Raw genomic sequence first — 24,953 nt, forward strand, 5'->3', positions numbered from 1 at the left:
CAGAGGTCATTGCGAGCTATCATAGCACCTCCTAAACTGGATGATTGTTGTTTTAAATAATAACAAATGAGGCAATGATGACTGAACACTCTGCCCCCACAAATCGTAAATCAACAGAAGAGGAATGGAGGGAATGTAGTCAGGTGTTCATTGTGTGTGTGTGTATGTGTGTGTTTCTCTGGGAATCTTGTAAACTTTGAATATATGCAGTAATGTTTAATAACACTTTTTAATCCGGAAAGTGCCTAAATATGTAGTCAGCCCCCAAACAGCCACACTACTAATAAGCTACCAATTAGTGAGCACTTACTAAGTGTCAGGCACTTCACAAGCATAATTTAATCCTCACCACAGGTCTATGAAACAGGTTCTGTTATCTCCAATTTACTGAGAAGTTGAGGCTAAGGCAACGAGGCAAGTCATGCAGACAGCTAGGTGGCAAAGCTGGCATTTGACCTGAGAATGTTAGAGGGCAGGAATAACTCCCTAATCACACGGAAGACCACAGAATTGAAACGTGGCCCTGCGTGTTACCTGTGGAAAGTGTGACTCCTAGTTTCCTCTGTTGGTGGAACGGACTTTACAATAGAAATGTCTCTAGTTTACTCTTCTTTCTCCTCCCCTTTCTGCATCTCTTCCTCCCAAGAATCTGGCTTATTCATTTCATGCACTGTATATGAGAAATTTATTGTCATCAGAGCAAGGAGTCTTCAAAAAGTTTGTGGAAGATGCATAAATGGAAAAAAATGTGCATTTCAAATGATTTTTGCACCATAATCGGCTTTTCATTCTATTTTCCATGAACTTTTTGAGGTACCCTCATATCTGTTATCTTCCAGGCTACCACAGGGAGCCCAATCATGATTCTTTTATTAAGTATGAAACAATAGAATGGAGAGCAGAAGGTGGATGCGGTCTGTGTTCTTTGTTAGCTTCCATCCAAAGAGCTGCTCCCAGCTGAGCAAGGAGTCACCCTGGCCTGAAGGAGTCGATTTCCTAACACCGCATGAGCCATGCAGCCCTTCAGTGAAGTGACCAGTGAGCACTGTTCTGTGTATGGGGAACGCATTTCCCACACACGGTGGTAGGGAAGGGCTGAAGACAGTTTTTGCTGATGGAGTCCAAAGGATTTGTGAAATTTATAACCTCAAAAACTTGTTTTCCTTTTTTTTTTCTTTTTAGTCTTTTAACTGATTAACATTCTGTCTTCTATCTCTGTCCTTTAACTGATTAACATTTTTGCCCGAATCTGAAGGCAGAGAGTTAAATCTGCAAGATCCATCTTTCAATCCATCTTTTTTTTTTTTTTTTTTTAAGATTTACTTATTTGAAAGGCAGAATTACACAGAAGGAGAGGCAGAGAGAGAGAAGTCTTCCATCTGATGGTTCACTCCCCCAAATGGCTGCAACAGCTGGAGCTGCCCTGATCCAAAGCCAGGAGCCAGGAACTTCTGGGTCTCCCATGCGGGTGCAGAAATCCAAGGTCTTGGTCCATCTTCTACTGCTTTCTCAGGGCATAGCAGAGATTGCATTGGAAGTGGAGCAGCCAGGACTCAAACTGGCTCCCATATGGGATGCCAGCACTGCAGGCAGCTTCACCCACTTATGCCACAGTCCCAGCCCCTCAATCCATCTTTCACAAAACCTTAACTAGATTGTAATCACTTGTAGATTCATCAACCTTTCTAAGTGCATTTTTATGAACTAATTATTTTATCATTAAGCATTATAGTGATGGGAAGTTAAGGATTCTACTAAAGAATTTCTTAACTCAAATTTTGGAGAAACTTCTTATAACATTGATACTTCTATTTTGATTTCCATGATTTTTGAAATTGAATAAATGGTATCTTTTATTTTGCTTTACTATTTTCTAGTAAATTTCCCATAAAATGGCATTTTAAACATTGGTGGTCTGGGGGTAGAAGTGAGGTTGATAAAAAGTCTCTTCTCTACCTAGTAGTTGGAAATTCTCACCTCTAAAATACTTCAGATTTGATCCTTCAATGTGGATGTCCATTGAAGAGTGACATGTCAGATGTTCTGAGTGTTTTGGAGCACACTCTTGGTAAACAAGAAAAGTAACATGTTCTCACAGGTTGGAACTCTCCCTAGTCTAGAGGCAAAATTTAGCTCCAGTCCCTCCTTAGTACCTTCCATTGCTCTAGGTAATATCCATTTTATCATTTCTCTTAGAAATAATTTTTCCACTAGATTGAACAAACCTTTCGTCCAGCTAGACTTCAGAGCCTCTAAAGCTAACAAAAGGGTGAAACTTAGAATTTTGTTACTGATACCTTTTTTCTGTTATTTCCAATTTACCTATATTAATCAAGGTTTGGATAAATGCCATACCATCCCTTCCTAAAAGAATGGGAACTCTAAGCTGTGGGAGTGTTGCATGGATGGGCCAGAGTGAAGTAACAACCCAGAAATAAGAAATGGGTGCCAGAGTGGGATGGGGAGCCACACAGTTGGTTGGAAAAGCCAAGTGGGTGAGGCAGGGATTCCTTAAAAGAGTGTTGTGCGCTGGGGGTATAAGGACTAGTACCTGGCAGGCCTCAGAGGAGACAGGAAAATAAGGGCGAGGGAGAAGTATCAGAGGGCTTGATTCTACAGGTGCTAGAGAAAGAAGGAAAGGATAATCCTGCACGGGACAGCAAGGAAAATCTGGTTAACTGGACAAGGTTGCAAAGTGAATTCAGAAACAAGGTCGTTGCCTATCGATCCCAGGGTACAAGTACAGAGCAGGACTAGAAGGCTGACATGTGAGGATATGTAAAAAACATGGAGAATGGAATTAAAAGATAAGTTTATACAAACATTTTTGAAATATGAGACAGATCTTTAAGTTTACAGGAATGTGTATTATGAAAAACTATGGATTTCAAAATTCTTGTGCCAAAAATAAACATCTTTTACTTCCATTTTTATTTCATGAACCTTTTGAAGTCCCCTTGTGCGTGAATGCCCTTTAGAGCACCCATAGTGGTGGTGTTGAGCAGAGCTTGAGACAGGCTTGGGTACAGATATACTGAGCAGTGGCCTTCTGAATAAAGAATGGTTGCACTTACTCCCCATGTAGGATCTCTGTCCTTAATGTGTTGTACAATGTGAATTAATGCTATAACTAGTACTCAAACAGTACTTTATACTTTGTGTTTCTGTGTGGGTGCAAACTGTAAAAATCTTTACTTAATATTTATTAAATTGATCTCCTGTATATAAATATAATTGAAAATGAATCTTGATGTGAATGGAATGGGAGAGGGAGCAGGAGATGGGAGGGTTGAGGGTGGGAGGGAAGTTATGGGGGGGGGAAAGCCACTGTAATCCATATGCTATACTTTGGAAATTTATATTTATTAAGTAAAAGTTAAAAAATAAGAATGGTTGTATACTTGGAGCATCCAGCTGACTCCATCTTGTTTCCCACATTTCCCATTTTCTCCACCACTTCCATTCCCCTTCCTGGTTCATCCCCTCTTTACTTCACGCCTGTATTCTATCTGTTCTTTCAGTTTCCATCCAATTCTGATGCCCTCCATCTGCACATTAACGCTCATAACCTGTCGTTTTGATCGTATCATTCGTTTGCTCACACTCCACCTGTGTTGATATAGTTCACTCTTATGACCTAGGATCTAGACCCAGTGAGCAGAAACATTTTGTAGTAATGAAAAAAAAAATTCATTCAACAATCAATCATTGAATAAACTTGTGAGTCAAACTTTGAGGCCTTGGGAATAGAAGGTCCCAGCCGTTTTGGAGCTGAGAGCAGGTATAGACTTATGTAAGCAAATATGATCAGCTCCTTCTCAGAAGAAACATGAGTTTTATCTAATTATGGAAATTGTGCAAGAAAGAGGTCATCAAGTCCAGCTGACCCAAACCAAAATTTAGCGCCAATCCCTCCTTAGTACCTTTCATTGCTCTAGGTAATACCCATTTTACCATTTCTCCTAGAGATGAACTGATTGGATCAAGGGTGATGAGAAACCTGGCTGAGTGCCTGTTCTCTGGGCACTTACTTCTTAGCTATCAGGCCACCCATGAGTGGATACTAAGTATGAGCTCTTTTTTTTTTTTTAAAGATTTTATTTATTTGAGAGGTAGAATTAAAGATAGCAAGAGGTAGAGACACAGATAAAGGTCTTCCCTCTGCTGGTTCACTCCCCAAATGGCTGCACCAGCCGGAGCTATGCCGATCCAAAGCCAGGAGCTTCTTCTGGGTCTCCCATGTGGGTGCATGGGCCCAAGGACCTGGGCCATCCTCCACTGCCTTCCCAGGCCATAGCAGAGAGCTGGACTGGAAGTAAAGCAGCCAGGACTCGAACTGATGTCCATATGTGATGCTGGCGCCGCAGGTGGAGGATTAACCTACTGTGCTAAGGCACTGGCCCCAAGCTCTTATTGATTTAGATTGAAAAAACATAGATTTATTCTTTGCAAAGTTGTCTTTACATGCGTATCTATTTTCTCTGGCCATTTTTGTAATGATTAAATCTTTTCTCTTTCCATTCTTCCCTTTTCATCCCTTCCAGAGCCCCTATCAACAATCATGTGTATAATGTGTGAGTTATATATTACTCTCCTATTCATTCTAGTCATAAATTACTTGTGACAATTCTTAGACCGTGAAACTTCCAGAGATTAAGGATGGTGGAGGAAATCTTCTTCCATGTTCTTCATCAGGTACAGTGTAGCTTGAGCTGTCCTACATGATTATGATGTACTAGAGTGAATTTTGACCACTCATGAAGATGATGCTACAGTACCCAGCTCAGTGAGAGAATTTACACTGGATATAATTTGATCTCATCATAAAAAAGTATACCTATAGGTAGATGTGTATATATTTTGATATTTATGGGATACATGTACACTAAAAATAAGTATATATATTCTAAAACACATAAATAAGTATAGACATCTCTAAAATTTATTTAATAGGCAGATATTTAGATAGATAATAAGCTTGCATAAGCTGGTGCATTTCTCAAATGACCACAATGTCTAAAGCAAGGCAGGGCTGAAGTCAGGAGCTGGGAATGCAATCCAAGTCTCCCAAGCGGGGAACAGGAACTGAATCAGTTGAGCCATCACTGCTACTACCCAGGGTCTATATTGGAGAGAAGTTGGAATCAGGAAATAGAACCAGAAATCCAACCCCAGGTGCTCTGATGTGGGACATGGGTGTCTTAACTACTAGGCTAAATACCTTGTAACATATTTTAGTGGGAGGCAGTTTTAGGAAAATTTAAGCTCTAAAGATTTTCTTAATGCTGATTGTGTTTCTTGTTAAAATGGTGTGTTGGGAGAGGGCACAGGGAGAAAGAACAGGCCACCACATTACACTTTAAAGCCCCACAGCAGAAAATAGCACAGTACATTAGAAAGTTAGCTTTAAGGGACAGACACTGGAGTTGAAGTAGTGGGCATTCAGGGGTAGATTCTAGTAGCATTTCCATTTTATAGGTTTCCTCCATGTATCATTTGAAAAATGTGAAATCTATTGTTGGCCACAGAAGGCAGAATTTCCTCAGTGTTTTGTAGAACTATAATGTCCCAGTGGATGTATTTCTTCATAAACTACATGAGGCAAAGGCCATATTTTCCCACTGTTTCTAGCACAATGCTTGACACGTAGTAGGCACTCAGTAAAGATTTGTCAAGTGTATGAATGCTCAGGGTTTCCATAAAGGCAGGATCCAAGACTGTGCAAGTGGTTCATACTCCATTTTTATCGCCATTTAGAACTTACAGCTCCCATAGCAACAATAGCTTGTACCCCTCAAGCGTGTGTAGTATTTAGTACTTTGGTATGTGGTGTCAACTTCCATGTCGTCATAAACTGTATATGGAACTGATTAAGTTACAGTCATTGTGGGAACCACTGGCTTTTCCCCATCTCAAATAAGCCTTTGCCAGCCATGCCATCCTTGTCTAGGCTATGGCAACCTCGTACAACCGTTTCATGCCAACTCTCTCCCCTGATCCTGGCCCCCTCTTTTATTGACAACATCCAATTCTAAGCTTATGTACTGATTATATGGCAATTATGTTCTTAATAGTATTTTTACCATAACACTGCAGTATTAATATTTCTAAAGCCCACTTTTATAGTCACTATTGCTTTGTTGGAAATATGTGCATTTGGAAAAGGGGGGATCAATTCAAGAAGGTCTGGTTATGTGAGATGTTTTCAGTTCAATGCAAGAAAACAAATATGTTTGCTACCAAGGATGGAATATAATTGCTTTGTTTCCTTAAAGTAGACATGGTAACTTTTCCTTTTCTGTTCATAATCATAGATTTTTTGAAAGTCTCTTGAAACTTGGAAAGATAATTAAACCATATTTTAGTTCTACTTGTAATTCAGTTTTGTGAATGGGAAGACAAGAGAAGGGAGCAGTGTATGGATGAGGAGTGGGGGAAGTCAAATCGAGTGAAATGCTTTTCTTTTCAAGGTTTCAGCATATTTGGGGGTAGCTGAATCACACTGCTTAAGCAGGCTGGCCTTTGGCCAGCAGATATTTCTGCTTGTGTTAGGTGAAGTTTGGAGATATATTCCCTAAGGGAAATCCTCAGAATATCTATGACTTAATAAATAGGGAGACCCTAATTGTTTAACAACGATTTACTTATAAGTCTTTATTTCTAGTGATCACTTGTACGGTCTACTGAAAGGAGCTCAATATTTTACAAATGCTTATTATACATCAGTGCCAGTATCAGACTCCTCTCCACTGTATTTCTTCTGCTAAACGTGCACTTTGTCTATTCTCTCTTCTGCTCTCCTTTCCTTCAACACACACCCATGAACACCCCAACCTGTAACTAGATGTTAATTTTACTTTGATGCATTTGTAACCCTGTCAAGACTGAGCACTTTGGATCTTCATTTCTCCCCATAAGTTATAAATTGCTTAACTAAAATATAGGTGTTGAAGTGGAATAAAAATATTGTCAAATTTTGTTCATAGACTGTCTGGGAAAGATCCAGGCTGAAGGAGATATGTTTTCCCACTCAAGCCTTGGTGTCTTTTCTCCTCCCGGTATGGGGTCTCCTGTACAATGTCTTGTCCATTCTTAACAATGATATGACCTTTATTTTTCCTCCTATCTTCCAACACCTCAGTTGTTGGCAAGCCAAAATGACCTGCCAGGTGTTCTACAAATATCTGTAACTGTGTTCATATACTCATGTGTAAATTATCATGAGGTATTCAGATTTTACATTTTTCATACCATTATAGAATCTTAACCTGAGAGATTGAGTGGTAGAGATCTCACACTGAGCAGGTGAGAGATGCTTCCTAGTGAATAATTCTTTATTTCCTCTCAACTCACCCTACCTATCAGGCCACTTTTTCTGTTCTTATGCAATGCCTGTTCTTGATAGTGACCACATATATGGTATGCACACCGTTTGAAAACAACCTCTTATGGGCATAGCAGCAGTAAATTTCCATACTGAAACAAAATATACAAGGAAGATCATTCTTTGTCACAATTTTTTTCTCTTGCATTAGTTTAGAATTTATAACCAAAGAATTCATTGCAGGTGACAGATTAATTCATGTTATTTTTATTTATTGAGTACCTGCTTTATTCAGGGAATGTATAAGGTACTAGAGACAGAATGATAACTATGATAGGTATGATCCCTGTACCCACCTACATTGCACTGTAGGCAAAGAAACAGATGTGAAACAAGTAAAGAAAACAAAGAAAAATCCCACCTGGTGATAAGTATTAGGAAATAAACATTACTAAGAGGATAAATTGTGGCTGAGGATGTGCCATAGTTTAAATACAGCTTGAGTGTGTTCCCCAAGGGTTCGTGTGTTGGCAGCCTGGTCCTCCGTGCAGTGATGTAAGAAGGTGGAGGAACCTCTAAGAGGTGGAGCCTTGTGGGAGATGGTCAGGCCGCTGGGGGTGCTGCTCTAGTGAGAGATCCATGTATTTTTCTCCTGGGGCAGCACTTGGATCCCATGAGAGTGGGGTGTTATTAAAGAACAAGAATGGCTCCTCCCCACTCTCTTGCCTTGTGATCTCTTCTGCAGACACATCTATTGTGATGCCACCCATCAAGAAGCCCTCACCAAAGTCTGAGCCTCTGGGCTTTCTGACTCTTGGAATTCAGCCCCTAAGACTATGAGCTAAATAAACTGCTTTTCTTTTCCAATGGCCCACCCTGAGGGAGTTTGTTACTGCTCAGGGGGAGATTGGGAGATGTGGGAAGGCCATGATTCAGCTAAGCCCTGAAGAATGAATGATCAATTTGGGGAGAATGGGGAAACCGGATGGTGATGATGGTAATAGTAGTGATGGTGTGGTGATGATGGCATGGTGAAGGTAATGGTGTAATGATAATGGTAGTGATTATGGTGGTGGTTGGGATGGTGGTGGTGGTGATGTGTTCATAAATCACATGAGGTTTAAAATAACAGGGCTATATCAAATGTTACTCTTTGACACTTTAACCCAAGAAGACTTAGAAATAATAACAAATAGGATATTAAATAAGTTATCTTATGTTTGCCTTTTGTACACCTTTCTTGAAGTACATACTTAGTAGCAAAGGAGCAAGCAATGCTTCCAGAGCTATGCATTTTCTCTGGATAAGGAGTTCTAGAAAAACTAAGTGACTTTTTGTTCTTTAGGCAAAGTCTAGGGATTTTGAAACTGATTTCTTAACATAATACTGGTTTTGTTTTGAGATCAGTAATTTAAAAGTATTAAGGTAGAAAAAGGATTGCTGACTTGCTACTTTGGTCAGTTTCTTAGCAATACAGTTTTTTTTTTTTTTTTTTTTTTTTAAAGGGGGCATTTCTGGATATCTCCTGATGCTCATCTCCTCCTTCCCTGCTGTGTTCTTCCTGTCTTTCCTTCTGTCCCCTCTCCTGCCCAGTGTATCCTTGGCATATACATGGGAAGGCTTCCTGAAGGATCAGATATTAGTGTTAGGCAAAGAAGAAGACGCTCTTTTAAAGTTTGCTGAACTGCTAGTAATCGTATTCCTCTTCATCCATAATCAATGGGAGAAGACTTGTGGAAAACCAACCCTAATTACTTCTCATTTTTGAATTTGGGAGACTTCATGACATGGAAAGACTCTCCGTTATTTAGTTAACTGGAAAAAGCAGGTTATAACACATTATGTACTACATGCTTGGATTTTATAAATAATACAAACATGTAAGAGGCATATCTAAATATTTATGTATGTGTACAGAAACCCATCAAGGTTACACTAAAATATTAATCTCTTACTTGTGGCATAGTTTGAGAAAGTTTTTTTTTTTATTTTCTAAATTCTAGAATTTCAGCAATAAAAATATCTTTAAAATAACCCACAAACATGATAATTTGTTTTGATCTTTGAGCTACTTGTAATTCTTCTCTTTTTAAAAAGATTCTTTTTTTTTAATTTGAAAGGAAAAGTGACAGCAAGCATGAGAGGGAGAAGGAGGGGAGAAAGAAGAGAAAGAGAGAGACGGAGAGACAAAGATCTTTCATTTGCTGGTTCAACCTCCAAATGGTCAGAATGGCTGGGGCTGAGCCAGACTGAATCCAATAGCCTGCAACTCTATCCAGGTCTCCCACACAGGTTGTAAGAGCCCAGATACTTGGGCCATCTACTGCTGCATCTGCTGGATCTGAAGTGAAACAGCTGGGACTCAAGCCTGACATGGGATATGGATTGCAAGTGGCCACAATGCCAGTCCCAGTAATTCTACTTCTAGGAAACACTCTGAGATCTGCATGAAGAAATTCTACTAGAATTCATACAGAAAAGAAGCTCTAATGTTTTAAAATAGGGGAATGACTCAGTATTTTAAAGTAAATCCATAGATCATATGATATTAAAATTGTTTTCTAAGAAGTTGAATGACCTGGGTATGTGCTTATAATATGTAATATCAGGTGAAAAAATGGTTTATATGGTAAGGTACCAATTATTTAACAAAAGGTATGTGTAGAAATTAAAAAAGATCATAAATAGTAACCGAACTTTTGGTTGTGATAATTTCTAGGTTTGAGGAATCACATTTCTTTACTTATCAATGAACAGATGTTCCCTTTAAAATGAGATATATAAATGTTTAATATTTTTAAAGGAATCAGAATAAAATATGTAATGATTCACTCAAATGTTTTGATAATAATTAAGCAGGCCTAGAACACATTACTTTTCTACATGTTCTTCTAGTGGCTTAAGGAAACAAATAGCCTTGAATTTCTAGGATATTTATTACAAATTGTGTAAACTTTAGTAAATACAAAGAAACCTAAAGTTTCAGGATTGTACTAATGGATTGTACAAGGGGTCTTCCAAAAGTTCATGGGAAGTGCATAGAATCACAAAGCTATGCATGAATATAAAAATGTTTTGCACCTGAGTAAACTTTTACCTCCGTTTTTTCCTGAGCTTTCTGAAAGTTCTCTCATCTGTGCAGATGTAGGTTGGAAATATTCTGTCAATGTGATTAATAGAAAGATTGTCAACTCTGCTTAGTTCGCCTGGACTGTTCAGATTAATAGTCAAGAGATGAGTTTTCTTGCATACTGGCCATTTGGAATGAGAATTCATTCTACTAAATTGGTACCCCTGTTAAGCTCCAGGATAAGCCCACTATGAATGGACTGACCCAACTGCTTAAGCATCTCTGGATTTCTGAAGAAGGGGAAGAAAATTGTGCACTAGTAGCACTGCCTGTGCTGAGAAGCCCTCAATAAATAAAGGAAGAGCACCTGTGGTCTTTCCAGATGCCATTTGAAATTTTAACTGGAAAGGCAGTACTTTGTGAATATTTATTTACATGACTGATACCTGTCTGGGATTAAAAACTGAAACACGAGGATTAGTTGTATTAATAGTAATAAAAATATACCCCACATCACGGCTGCCAATTATTGTGCACCTGCTGCTGTCCCGGGCCTGTGAGAGGCGCTGGCATTTGTCTCCTCATTAATCAGGATGCTGCCCCTGATTTACTGCAGAACATGCTCTTTCCCGAGGATGGTGGGATGGAAAAAGACACAGTGGCCAGCTCTCAGCACGTGTGGTCTCTCAGGCCCAGTTCCCACCTCCCAGTTTTTGGTCTGGGCCCTGATGATTTTCCATCTCTGTCTGAGGAAGATGAGCTTCAAGGTGAGAGAAAGAACAAATCCCGTAAGGTAATTCTGTCACTCACCTCATCTTCATAATCTTCCCTGAGCTTCCTGTGCAGCTCACCCTGGTATTGATCGTGTCACAGGCTATAGCAGACCAAGGCAGGGGGCTGAAAACCTTTCCTGGCAACCCTGGCTGGTGCGCCTGTTTCGGCTCCGAGAAGAAAAACCTGCTGTGAAAACAATCAGTGCATTTGCTTTAGATCTAAGTGATTCCAACTAGGTCGATGCTTCATGCTGATGTGTTGAAAACATTTAAAAAATTCCTCCGAGTTTGATTTCCACGGGAACGTTGTGGCATGTGTCTCAGTGTCTGCGGTTGTTATTTTTCATGATCGCAGCCAGCAACTGCTTCCTGCCACAGCACACAAAGCAGTAGGGGAAGGGAGGCTTTTGTGTCGATGGATATTTACTAGCGGTGCTTTTGGGGAATGGAGGGGAGAAACGTGTGTGCAGGTTTCATTGATGAGCGCATGCTAGCTTGAGCCTGCAGTGGTAGGGGTCTCTGCTTTTGGTCTTTTGTTTTACTCTTCTCTGGTCTGGTTTTGAGTTTTGACATTTTTCCCAAGGCAAATCACTTGTAACTGTGCCAAGAGGTGCTTAATCTAGGATCTATTTGATCTCTGAAGGTTTATGTTTATATTCAGAAACACCTTCAGCTCTTCATCCCATCTTGGCACCAAGTAGTATGATAGGCATTACAAAAAGGAGCGCTCTTCACCCAAGTTAATATTTATGTAATATCTGACAGCGACTCAGGACAATATTTAACTGTAGAATCTAATATTATGAGTTTTCCACCAAAAAGTAATCTCCTAAAGGAAGGGAATGCTATGCCAGCATTTATTTTTAATTTTTAATTTGAAAGGCAGACGGGGAGACAGACAGAGAGAGAGAGAGAGAGAGAGGGAGAAAGAGAGAGAGAGTGTTCCATCTGTTGGTTCACTTCCCTCTCCAAATGGCTGCAAAGCCTGAAGCTGGCTCAGGCTGAAGCCAGGAGCTTTGTCAGGGTCTCCCATGATGAGTGTAGGTGCCCAAACACTTGGACCATCTTCTGCTACTTTCCCAGGTATATTAGCAGGGAGCTGGATTGGAAATGGAGCAGCTGGACTCCAATTGACACTCATATGTAATGTAGGCATCACAAGCAGTGGCTTAACCTGTACCACAATGCTGTCCCCAGTGCCAGCATTTATATTGTTCATTGTTTTTTGAGAGGTCATGATTGGGAGTATGGGATTCAGTCTAAAATTCTGAGCATGAGGGGCTTGCATTAGCCTATTATATCTGATTGCACATCTCTCACTTTTTTTTAAAAAAAAGTTGTTTATTTGAAAGTTATGAAGAAAGAAAAAGATCTTCCATCTGCTGCTTTACTTCCCAAATGCTGGCTACAGTTGGAGCTGGGCCAGGCTGAAGCCAGGAGCCAGGAATTCCATCAGGGTCTCTCATGTGGGTGGCAAGGATCCAAGTATTAGAGCCACCAGCTGCTGCCTCCCAGGTTGTGCGTTGGCAAGAAGGCTCATTAGAAGCGGATCTGGAGGTGGGACTCCATCCTGGGCACTCGCATATGAGCTGCCAACGTCCCAAGTAGCAGCTAAGCCTGCTGCATCACAACAGGTGTCTCACCTGATCACGATTTCAAGTCCTCCATCGTGGCTATTAAGAGTAAAGTCCAGGATTTGTTTTACAACAACAGAAAGCTAATCTATAAGCCATACCTTCAAAATCACATTTCCTTTCTTTAAAAATGAAGTCAGTAGACTGACCTTAGGGTTTTCTCTTTTCATGGCAGCTCCATGCCAGATCTATGACAATATCAGAGATAGGACTTGGTTGTTTGGCTTCTCGTCTGCCGAGTACTGCAAAAAGTAGGTGTGTCAGTTCAGCTGAGTTGCTTTGTGATGTTGTCATATCAGTAAAACGTTAGGGTTTTCTGCTAGGCATGAACTCTCTTGGGTTGTGTTACCCTGTTTGCTGCTTACTGTCGAGTTGCTGAAAGAATGTTCTTAGAATGATCCGAGAGGGAGTGGCAAATGAGTGCTCTTCCTCAGGTATTCTGCTGATTTTTCAGAATGCCTACTCATAGGGAATTTCCACAAAACTGTAATATGTGAGAGTGTTCTATAAAATCTATAAATGCTCTATAATGTTTTATAAAACATTTCTGTTCCCTTTAGTTTGATGTGGGAGAGCCCCTTTTGCATAGATTTGCTGCTCCTCCAAGTTAGGTTTAGTTTCTGTCTGAATTGTTCCCTAATTTGTCAACAGTTCTCCCCTCTGGTGAATTCCTTACCCTTGGGTGACACCGTGGTTTATATTTCTGAACACTTCCATTGAGTTCATCTCTCTCCTTGCTGTTTAGGATTTGTTTTCTAAACACAAACTGCGTATCAGTGATGTTTTATGGGACTTTTATGTTATTAAAAATAAGACAGATATGATATGGCTTTTAGAGATGCTCTACATCTTTGAATGCTACCTGACACTTATCTTTTCATCTATTTGTATTGAGAAGCTCTAAATTAGAGGATGTTAGCTCAGTAATACTTATGACTTCCTTATGAAGAAGAAATTCCATTGAACATGCTTTGTCTTGAAGGTGGATCTAGGTTAATGATGAATACAGGAATGGAATTCATCCCCAACTTTCTGACCTCTTCCCTTTCTATTAGATATATGCCTTTTAAAAACAGAGCACCGTTTTGAATGCCTTGGTCTATGGAGCCCTGGGGACAATGTAATCAATTGATTTTCCATGACAATGGTATTTCACAATGTTGTACAGCATGAAGATGGCGGCATTTATGTAAAGCGGGTCCCTTTCTTTCCAATACCAGCATTTGTCTGAGCACACTCAGGGAGTGGAGCTACTGTAAGTCGACGAGTGAGGAAAAATAATTCTAAAATGTCATCTCTCTGGCATCATTTCATTCATTTTAAAAATGAACTCCTTGGGTGTGCTGTAGAAGTAGTATTTGTGCTTTAAGTGTACTATCAAGAGCCCTATTTGTAAAGAATTTATTCACTTAATTTATGTACTCAGCTTGTCAAGTTACTTTGTTTCTGGATTATGTTTTTTCCTCCTGGAGCACAGGGAGAGTCCAGAAGGGTTGCAAAAAGACAAACCGTAGGCTTATAATAAGCTTATACTGGCTCACGTGTGAAGCTTAGGCTACTATAGATTTTCCAGAAAATCAAATATGGATGTGACGGAAATATCTTTTCTAGCTAGGAGAAGCGACTCATTATGGGACTGTTAACTGTACAGCCCCTGCGAGTGTCTTTAAGCACTTAACTTAAAAGCTGATGCTTAGTGGCAGAAGCTTCAGAGGAGCAGAACCTGACGCTGCAGTCCCAGGGAACGGCTTTACAGTGAGTGCTTTCCCATGGGAAATGGCTTCGCATGGGCCCCGGAAGATGGCGTGTGGACAATGTTCTCGTCCAGCTAACTGGAAAAGCACATTTCCAGAGAGTAGAGACTTTTACTAAGAAATCGAATGTGGGCTGGTGCTGTGATGTAGTGGGTAAAGCCACCGACTGCGGTGCTGGCATCCCACATGGGCGCTGGTTCTAGTCCCGGCTGCTCCACTTCCTATCCAGCAGCTCTCTGCTATGGCCTGGGGAGGCAGTAGAAGATGGCTCAAGCCCTTGGGCCCCTGCACCCACGTGGGAGACCTGGAAGAAGCTCCTGGCTCCTGGCTTTGGATCGGCGCAGCTCCAGCTCCAGCTGTTGTGGCCAATTGGGGACTGAACTAGCAGATGGAAGACCCCCCCCCCCCCTTTTTCTGCCTTGCCGTCTCTCTGTAACTGTGACTTTCAAGTAAAATAAATCTTTTAAAAAAATCGAAGGTGAACATGCTGAAAAATATGAGGATGCAATAAATTTTATAGAAATGAAATGAGGTCAGACATTGTTTAGCAGCTTTTAGTGTTAAAAAGTCTGTCTCCTATACCTTGGTAATATGAAGACAACATAACTGAGGAGTTGTAGGAGATGTCGGTGTGCGGGACAAGGCTGAGTTCACTGACTAATCCCAGTAAAATACTGGACTCTGCTAGAGGTGTTAGACTTCCTCAATCTGTTCTTTGGTCACTCTCTTTGTGTTGCCATTGCTTAAGGGGAACTCTGCAGGGTTTCTTTGTCCTGTTTTTGTCCTGATTTCTTCCTGACTTCAAGAGTTGTGTGGAAACGTCTCTCTCCCACGTGGGAGAGCTTTTTCACAGTGAGCAATAAAAGTACTTCCCTGGTTTAGTGCATGAAGGACCCTCCCTACTTCTCAGTTTTCTTTGGCAAAGGCTGAACTGCTGCCATAAAGCCTTGGCCGCTGCTTCCTGCTGGTGGTGGCCTTTTTTTCCTGCTAGTCGGCTTCGGGGGCCTTTGGGCTAAAGGACGGTGTTTGGGCACAGATTGTCTTCTTTCTTGTGGTCTCCACTGGGATGACCACTGGGAATATTTAGCATTTTACTTAAGGATTTTTTAAAAAACTACTTTTTAAAGAAAAGTTTCTAGTTTATATAAATGAAATAAATTCCATGTATTTCTTTCATATCAGTTTACAGTATAAGGATACTTGCCACCGAACCCTCCCTCTTTCCATCACTCCCACTCTCCCTCCTTTCCTTATTTTTCTTTTTATAATAATACACTTTTAATTTTTTTATAATCCCAAGTTTATACTCCAAAATTAACCCTCCACTGAATAAAGAATTCAACAAGCAATGAATAGAAAAACCACTGTTCCTCAAGAATATAGACAAGGGCTGTAAATAATAAATAATAATTTCAAAATGTTAATTGCCTTTTTGTACTCTGTATATTACCACAAATTAGGGAAAACATGATATTTGTCTTGTTGGGACTAGCTTATTTCACTAAGCATTTTGGTCTCCAGGTGAAAGATCAGCTTAGTAACTGTATCAAAACATTGTGTTATTCACAAGCCCAAACTTTAAAGTATTTGGATACCTAATAATTTCTTGCTTTTGGAATTCATTTCCTCTTCCTGTTTTAAAAACATAATGACAATCATACCTATAGGTTTGATGTTATGTGAGTGTGTGTATGTTTATTCCACTTCTCAGAAGAATTAACAAGTGGAAATTGGTTTTAGGGAGATATTAATTTGTATAAGCATTTGCTCATTCATTTACCTCTCAACATTGCTTCTCGGCCTTTTGGCTAAGATCAAGTGTAGTATCTGTTCTTATCATTCACCTGTCAACGGATAGCTGTTCAGCCTTTTTTCTACGGCAGAAATTTTTTTGCATGCTGAGGGTGAAAGTAAAAGCATACATGGTTTTTGCCCACAAGGAGCTTATGCTGAATGTAAAAAAATGTCGGGGGCCGGCTATGTGATGCAGTGGGTTAAAGCCACAGGCACCAGTTCAAATCAATGCTGCTGTGCTTCTGATCCAGCTCCCTGCTAATGTGCCTGGGAAAGTGGCGGAGGGTGGCTCAAGTGCTTGGGCCCCCATACCCATGTGGGAGGCCCAGAGAAAGCTCCTGGCTTAAGGCTGACCAATCCCTGGTTGTCAAGGTCATTTGGGGAGTTAACCAGCAAAGGGAAGATCTCTTTCTCTGTCTCTCCTTCTCTCTCTCTGTAACTCTGCCTTTCAAATATATAGATTTTTTTTTTAAAGTCAGTAAATACTCCAATGTAATGACAATGGGTTTCATTCATCCAGCTAACACATTTTTATCAGGTCTCTGCTGTGAGACAAGCATCTAGGAGTTGGAAATATGATGTGAGCTAAAAACAGTGCAATCCTAGTCTCTCACAGTGTAGTGGAAGAAACATGAGTTAACCAAATAGTCACATAAGGAAATATAAACTAAACTAGCATGATGCGTTACCAAGGGGAGGTGAGTGGGGGGGTTTCATGTAGTCAGCGAGCTGGGGCAGTTGTTCCTGAGTAAACGAGGGTCCCCAGGGAGGCAGGTGAAGAGGGAGGGGAGAGTGCTGCTGGCAGGTTGGACAGCATTTGCAGTCTGACTGAAGGGGACAGTGTATGCCAGGGTCCGAGGACCCAGGGAAGTCTGAGGGCCACTGTGGCAGAAGCACCATACTGGCCTTGTTGAAGACCTCAGCTCATCCTAACAGCATTGGGGAGCCATTGCGTGTCTGGCACACCATGGGGGCAGGAAGGGCCAGAGAAGGTGCCCAGGCACGCTCCTGTGCTTTCATGGTTCTGTTGTTCATGTTGTCGCTCCTGTGACCCTGAGCTCCTTGGTGTGGAAACTGTGTCTTTCCTCTTCTCTCATAGCTGAGCTTGTGTCTAACCCTCAGCTGCTGTGCTCAACTCATGCTTATTGAATCAATGAGTGGGGATCATTTTATAACTCTCAAATCTTCTTTACATGTTAACGAGGACAGTTTTTCAAAACAACAGGTAAGAAGTGTTCGTTTAAGTGACATGTGGACATGTGCATTTGTATATTTGTTAATCATTTACAGTCTGTCTCGGATCTGAAAACCGTGTACCAACTCCATGGCTCTTACCTTGGCCTGAGTCGTCATCTTGAGGTGTGGTGGTGTTATGTGGAGAATCACAATGGTTTCCCAACTGTTCTTTGCTATGTGACAATCAACAGTGAGAAGACAAATAGGAAAATTCAATGATAATTGAACACAAATTATTGTAGTCCTAGCTTGAACTCCTCTTGTGAGTCTCCATGATACCCAGAGTAAGAATCCCAAGCCCTTATACCTGCTCCCAAGACCCTGTCAGGTATCATCATCTCTGATCTCATCTCCTGCCACGTGTCCCCTTGTCCACTGTGTGCATCTACACTGGGCTTCTGGCAGTGCCTCAAATGTCCCACATATGCTGTGGCCTCAGAATGTGTACTTTGTGTTCCTTCTGCCTGGATAACTCCCCTCCCCCCAATATTTGCATGACTTCTAATTAGGACATCCAACTTTTTCATTAGGCTTATTCCTAGATTTGTGTATGTGTGCGTGTGTGTGTAAGATCCAAATGTTTTCTTTTTCAGAATTCTTACATTCTTTTAGTTGAGATTCTCTTCATGTTAGCCACAAATTTATTTCTATTATTTTTCCTAATAGTTATACTTCTATTTTTCCTCCCCTATTGTATTGGCTAACATTCTCACTTCAATTTATTAAACTCATGGTGACAGCAGGCATCTTTGCTTTCTCTCCAGGCTATTGAAATGTGCTTGTGATTTGTCTTAAATGTAGAATTAGACTGGACTCTCAGTTACAAATGTTAAAAACTCAAACAATGATATGCTAAGCAAGAGAGGGCAACTAGTTTACCTAGCTGATAATTCCAGGGATAGGATGGTTTCCAGGCAGAGAAGGATGTCGAGGTTTACATAATTCTATCATGGCTATGCCTCTATGTCTTCTTCTCTCACCATTATTTTCCATTGTCATGGCTTATTTTCAGAAATGTTCTAAGCTGGGCTGATCCAGAGCCAGGAGCTTCTTTTGGATCTCCCACAGGCATGCAGGGACCCAAGGACTTGAGCAATCTTCCACTGCTTTCCCAGTCCATTAGCAGGGAGCTGGATCAGAAGTGGAGCAGCTGGAGCTCAAACCAGTGCCCATACGGGATGTCAGCACTGCAGGTGGTATCTTTACTCACCATGCCACAGTGCTGGCCCCTTGCTCTTGTTGAGGTCACAAGTCTGTCCTTTAGTTCAGTTACTATGTCTGGTGCCATGACTGGCTATGCTTGAGGCAATGACCTGAACTAATATGGTCACAAAATCTGAACTGAACTCCAGTGTACTCACATAAGCAGTTGTAGTCCTGTATAATTTGTTTTCCCTATTTATAAGGTGGATGTAAAAAATGCCAATATTTGAAATATTGACTGTAAAATAAGATAGAACAATTCATAGCTTGACATAGATGGATTTTTTGAAATTTATTTGAAAAGGAGAGAGAGAGAGAGAGGGAGAGAGAGAGAAAGAGAGAATCTTCCATCTGCAGGTTCACTCCCCAAATGGCTACAACAGCGGGGTCTGGGCCAAGCTAAAGCCAGGAGCTAGGAACTCCATCTGAGTCTACCATGTGGGTGGTGAGAACCCAAGTGCTTGAGCCGTCAGCTGCTGCCTCCCAGGCACAATAGCAGGAAGCTGGATTGGAAGCAGAGGCAGGCCATGAACCCAGGAACTCCAACATGGGATGCAGGTGGTCCACACAGTGGCTTAACCTGCTGTGCTAGAACACTCTCCTGGACATAACACTCTTATGTCATTGAACCAGTGCCATTTAAGTAGAAACACAATTAATAAAAGTTTAGAGGTAGGGAGAGATAGGGAACAGAGCATTTTTTTACTTTTAAGTATTCTGATATGCCTTTACCTTTCATCAGGATGATTCAGTTTTCCTCCAAGAAATTTATTACTAAGAATTCATTGGTTTCTTGGAAACACTTCTTAAAGGGCATTAGGACTCTGTTCTGTTGCAGACCTGAGTATCCCAGACAACTGCACGGTCATCTTCCTGGAATTTCGTTTAATTTTGCTTCTTTGGTCTAATGTCTCCTAAATCACATTTCTTCATTTGTGGATTCCATTTTTTTTGTTGTTGTTTGTATACATTTTGAAATATTTCTTTAAGAATAAATCCATACATGGAAAGTTTTATCTCTGAAAAGGACTTTTTGTTTTGACTCTTGATTGAGAGCTAGAATTCCAGGTTCAAAATAATTTTCACTCAGAACTTTTGAAGGCATTGCCATGATGTTTCCTGGCATCTAGGATTGCTTATGAAATGTCTGAAACCAATTTGGTCCTTCTGCTTTTGAAGATAAACATTATAATCTCTTTAAGAGCTTTTAGGATATTCTTTAGAATCCCAGTGTTCTGAAATCTTATAAGAATGTGTTTAGATTTTTCCCTAGCACCAGATGGACTCTTCAAAATGAAGTCTCGCATTCCTTTCATTGGTTTGTTTTAGCTTTGGATAATTACATTTTATTATTTCTTTGATAAACTGCTTGCATCCCTTTCCTTACTGACTTCCTTCTGGAACCACCAGAGGACGGATGCTGATGCTCCTGGACTGATTGTGCTGACATTTTCTGTATATTTATTATTTTTTTCTGGAGTCTGGAAAGTTTCCTTGACTTTCCATCTAGTATTCTCTCAAGCTTTCAGATGTCAGGAATGACATGACTCATTTTTGCTAACTCTTATTCCCCTTGTTATTGCAACTGTTTTTGTTTTATGGATAAAATAACTAGTTGAATCTCACCATAGAACCCATTACAATTATTTTAAGCTTCCTTTCTTTCCCCTGAATTAGTTCTGTGTCCTCCAGCTTAGTGAATTAACTAGTTCTTTTTGACTGTTCTGATTTTTTGGTACAATTTTTCTCAAGCATCTTGTTGTACGTCTACTTACAGTGCTCAACAAAGCCATAGGATAATTATTGAATGTTTCTGTCCTAGGTTTCCATCCCAACTTTCATCAGGTTTTTGTTAGATTTCATCTGACTTTGGGAACTGGAAACAGGTGGACAGATAGGGTGTCCGCTGTCAGACCCCAAAAGAAATGTGGCCTCTAGTCTAGAAACCAGTGATTCCATGTTGAAAAGCTATTGAGGAGGTTCTTTCATTTAGGTCTTCTTCTTTTTTTTCTTTTCCATGGTATCTTGGCTTTCCATGCCTACAATACTCTCATGGGCTCTTCAGCCAGATCCGAATGCCTTAAGGGCTGATTCTGAGGCCAGAGTGTTGTTTAGGACATCTGCCATTCTATGAGTCTGCTGTGTATCCCGCTTCCCATGTTGGATCCTTCTCTCCCTTTTTGATTCTATCAGTTAGTATTAGCAGACACTTGTCTTGTTTTAAACTCCCTCATTTGGGCCTTGATTGAACAATGAAGTCTTCATTAGACTGAAATGGAGTTGAGTGGAAATTTCCAATAAAACTGAAAAAAATATTTATCCAAGCAAGATACTCAAAATCTACTTCAAGGTGTTGTGCAAGCATCATAAAACCCACATTGCTTTCTCATTCCTCTATTCATATGATTTCTTCCATTTTCAAAGCCCATGCAGAAGTATTCTATTTCCTGAACTACAGCATTGATGACAAAGTCTAGCTAATTGGCATTCTTTAGAGGAGCTGGTTAAGCTGGTCTTTGCAGTCTTAGCCATGCCTCCTTTTCATTACTGTTCCATGAAAATTTGAAAAGAATACACATCCTACATCTGTAACATACAAAGTTTTTCCCTCACTCCTTCTCTTCCATAAATCAAACTCCTTAATTGTGTTATTCAAGTACTCTCTTTTTCAAATACTTGATCTGTCACATCCTGAAAGAGGTTTGTTATCTCCCTTAAGACTGCAGTTTGCCAATTTCTTACTGTATTTCTAAAAGTTCTTTTCCTAATGTGTTTTGAGGTTAGTTTTTTTTTTTCAATTTACAAAGTTTTTGACATATCTGTTTGGCAGAATGTAACTTTTATAAATATGAACTATCCCATTTAATGCATTTTGCTCAAGCTATACTTTGCTTGTAATATTGCCACCTGCCTTCCTATTGTTTCCATTTACTTAGGTTTTCAACTCTATTTTCAACCTTTTCTTATGTTATTTAAAACCCTCTTTTAAACAACAGCCTTTGGCTGGGTCTTGCTTTTCTTCTCTAACCTCAATTTTAGACCCTTTGCCATTTAATAGAGATATTTAATTCATTCTATCAATAATGTTAATTGATATGTTTGGTCTTTGGCGTCATCTGTTTTACAACTTTAATTGACAACAATTGTATGTAATATCAATTTCTGGGGTATAATGGGATGTTTTGATCCCTGTTTATTCACATCACATTGTGATTAAATTCTTGTTTTAGGCCGGCGCCAAGGCTCACTAGGCTAATCCTCCGCCTGCGGCACCGGCACCCCGGGTTCTAGTCCCAGTTGGGGCACCGGATTCTGTCCTGGTTGCTCCTCTTCCAGTCCAGCTCTCTGCTGTGGCCTGGGAAGGCAGTGGAGGATGGCCCAAGTCCTTGGGCCCTGCACCCGCATGGGAGACCAGGAGGAAGCACCTGGCTCCTGGCTTCGGATTGGTGCAGCGCGTCAGCTGTAGCAGCCATTTGGGAGGTGAACCAGCAGAAGGAAGACCTTTCTCTCTGTCTCTCTCTCTCACTGTCTAACTCTGCCTGTCAAAAAAAAAATTCTTGTTTTAGTTTATGCTTTTTGATTATTTCCTTTTGATTGTAATGATTTTTTTTTCTTACCAGTTTGAAAGTTGTACGTGTGTCTGTCTTCTAGTTGCAGGTTACAATAATTTTTGTAGCGAGCATGCTTGACTAAATTTTTTTTAAAGCAAGATATATAGACTGTAGCCTCTCTGCATAACCCGCAGGTGAGATAAGAATCTTAGCCTTGGTTTACTCCACTCTAATTGGCCATGTTTTATTTAAAATGACCATTTTTTATCTAAAGCATCTGAAATTTTAGTTCTAGAATTTGTTTTAAAATGACTTTAATAAGAATTATGATTTTAAGAATCTTTCCTTCATAACTGATATGTTTCAAAATCATTAATAATTGCTTAGGCTTAATATTTTACAGATTTTATTTCAAAAATATTTCTTATATATTACAAACTTTTTTATTCTACATATCTTCATATCTATCTTAAATAATTTTAACAAAGGGTATGTCCATGTCATATTATTCAATCCTTGCTTTAAAAATTAAAAGTGATGATTTATGTGGGAAGGAAATTGTATGAAAATTGTTTTTGCTCAATGTTTCTTAAAATAATCTGTTCTTTGGTGTATATTAGAGTTCTTGCAGTATATGAAAAAGCTTTGACTTCTCTGCAGAGAAGTGAGGAAATAAGAACAGTGTGTATATTTGTATATGTGGGGGTACTTCTAAAAACTTCGTGAAAAATGGAATTACAACATGTTTATTTTGGTGAAAAAATATTGAAATCATGCATAGTTTTTTCATAATGCAATTCTCTGTGAACTTTATGAAGACCCCTCATATTTCTGTGTAGTGTTATTTTTGAATGATGCCTGGGTTTGATTTTGACATTGTCTTTCCTCCTTTTTGATGGTAACAGATAATGAAGGAAGTGAATGATGATATCTTATTTTTTCCTTGTATAAATAAAATATGACTGCTACTCCTAAAAATTTTGAATAGGTTCCTAAGATCCAATTCTAGGAACCTATGATTTGAGCATTTTTCTTTGAAAATGATCTTTTTCTTTCCTTTTTGTGTACATATTCAGGATTTTATCTTTATCCTTAGATTCAGAAATGTGAAGATATGTCAGGGAATAGAATATGGAAAAAAAACTTTCTACTTCCTAAAAAAGACCTTTAGATACAAAAACTTGGGACTTTCTTTAGCTCAGGAAAAAATTATTTTATGAGCTCACTCTCTGATTTCTTTCATTCATTCATTCATTTGGAAGAGTGACAGAGAAGGTGTCACAACAGCTAGGGCTAGATCAGACAGAAGCCAGGAGCCCAGACTTCGATGTGAGCCTCCCATGTGAGTGGCAGGGACCCAAGTACTTGAGCCATCATCTGCTGCCTCCCAGGTGCATTGTCAAGAAGCTGGACCTGAAATAGAAGTGGGACTCCATCACTGGCACTCCACTACAGTATTTGGGCAACCCAAGCAGTTAAGCAGTGGGCTTAACCTATTGTGCCACAACACCTGTCTCTTTCTTGTATGTTTATTTTCCTTCCATTTTCCCTCTTACCTCTTTGTTATTTTTTGCCACCATCTCCTTGGCCTTCCAGTTTACAATTGGTTTTCTTTCTCTTTTTTCCGGTTGCTCTATTTTGATGCTTATTTACTAATTTTTATATTTTTTATTCAGAATAAAATATCTTCTTGGGACAGGCATTTGGTATAGCAGTCAAGATGTCACTTGTGATGTCAGCATCCTATATTGCAGTGCTTGGGTTGACACTTGGCTCTTCTTCCTATTCCAACTTCCTGCTAATGGACACCCCTGGAGGCAGGCTGAAGCATCTGTGTTCCTGCCACTCACGTGGGAGACTTGGGTTGGCTCCTGGCTTTAACCTGGCCTAATCTTGTTAACATTTGGAGACTGAACCAACAGATGGAAAATCCCTCTGAAACTGCCTTCTTTCTCCTTTTTAAATAAATAAAGCATTTAAAATAATCTGAAAAGTCTTTCTTGAAATTTACTGAAATGACTTGAATATGAGGGATCTTCGAAAAGTCCCTAGAACATGTGTATTATGGAGGGAAAAAAAACTATGCATAGATTTCAAAAGTTTTTGCACAAAAACAAATTTTTAATTCCATTGTCCATAAAATGTTAAATTACTTTGTACATAAAACATAGTTTATATGTTTGATTTTCTACAATTTCCTTCATTCTCTGTGCCATCAACATTAATTCAAGATTGCACGCTGATTATCTCCTCTACATAAAGTTTTTTCAGTTAAACATGCAGGTGGACACTTCGTTCAGTACTGAGGCATGTGCACAGCCTTGGGGACACCACCCCAGCCCAGGGCACACTTTTGCACCCTTTATACCTCATAGGTAAAATATTTTTTATTTTTGTTATAATTTATATTTGCTTTTCTAGAGCCTCCTATAATTAGAATCCTACATTGTGGACTCTCTTATATCTTCATTCTATAAACCAAGAAAGTAACTTGAGACACACAGAATATGAGAATAAGAATTTATTCCAGCCAAAGCGAGGATTGCCACCTTGAAGACTTGTGTTTCGGTTGCCCAAAATAAGTGCTCTGGAGTGGTGCTTGGGTAAACATTTA

The 24,953-nt window shown here is 39.8% G+C and overlaps 1 protein-coding gene and 1 pseudogene across 1 annotated transcript in view; both read left to right on the forward strand.

Annotated features, from left to right (window-relative positions):
* The window catches only part of POU6F2 (POU class 6 homeobox 2), a 485,940-nt gene that overhangs the window by 11,970 nt on the left and 449,017 nt on the right, over positions 1 to 24,953 (forward strand). The gene's annotated exons all lie outside the window — the stretch shown is intronic.
* Positions 16,344 to 16,503, forward strand: LOC133750140 (U2 spliceosomal RNA; annotated as a pseudogene).

The sequence above is a fragment of the Lepus europaeus genome, chromosome 20 (assembly GCF_033115175.1).
Source record: "Lepus europaeus isolate LE1 chromosome 20, mLepTim1.pri, whole genome shotgun sequence".
Lineage (NCBI taxonomy): Eukaryota > Metazoa > Chordata > Mammalia > Lagomorpha > Leporidae > Lepus > Lepus europaeus.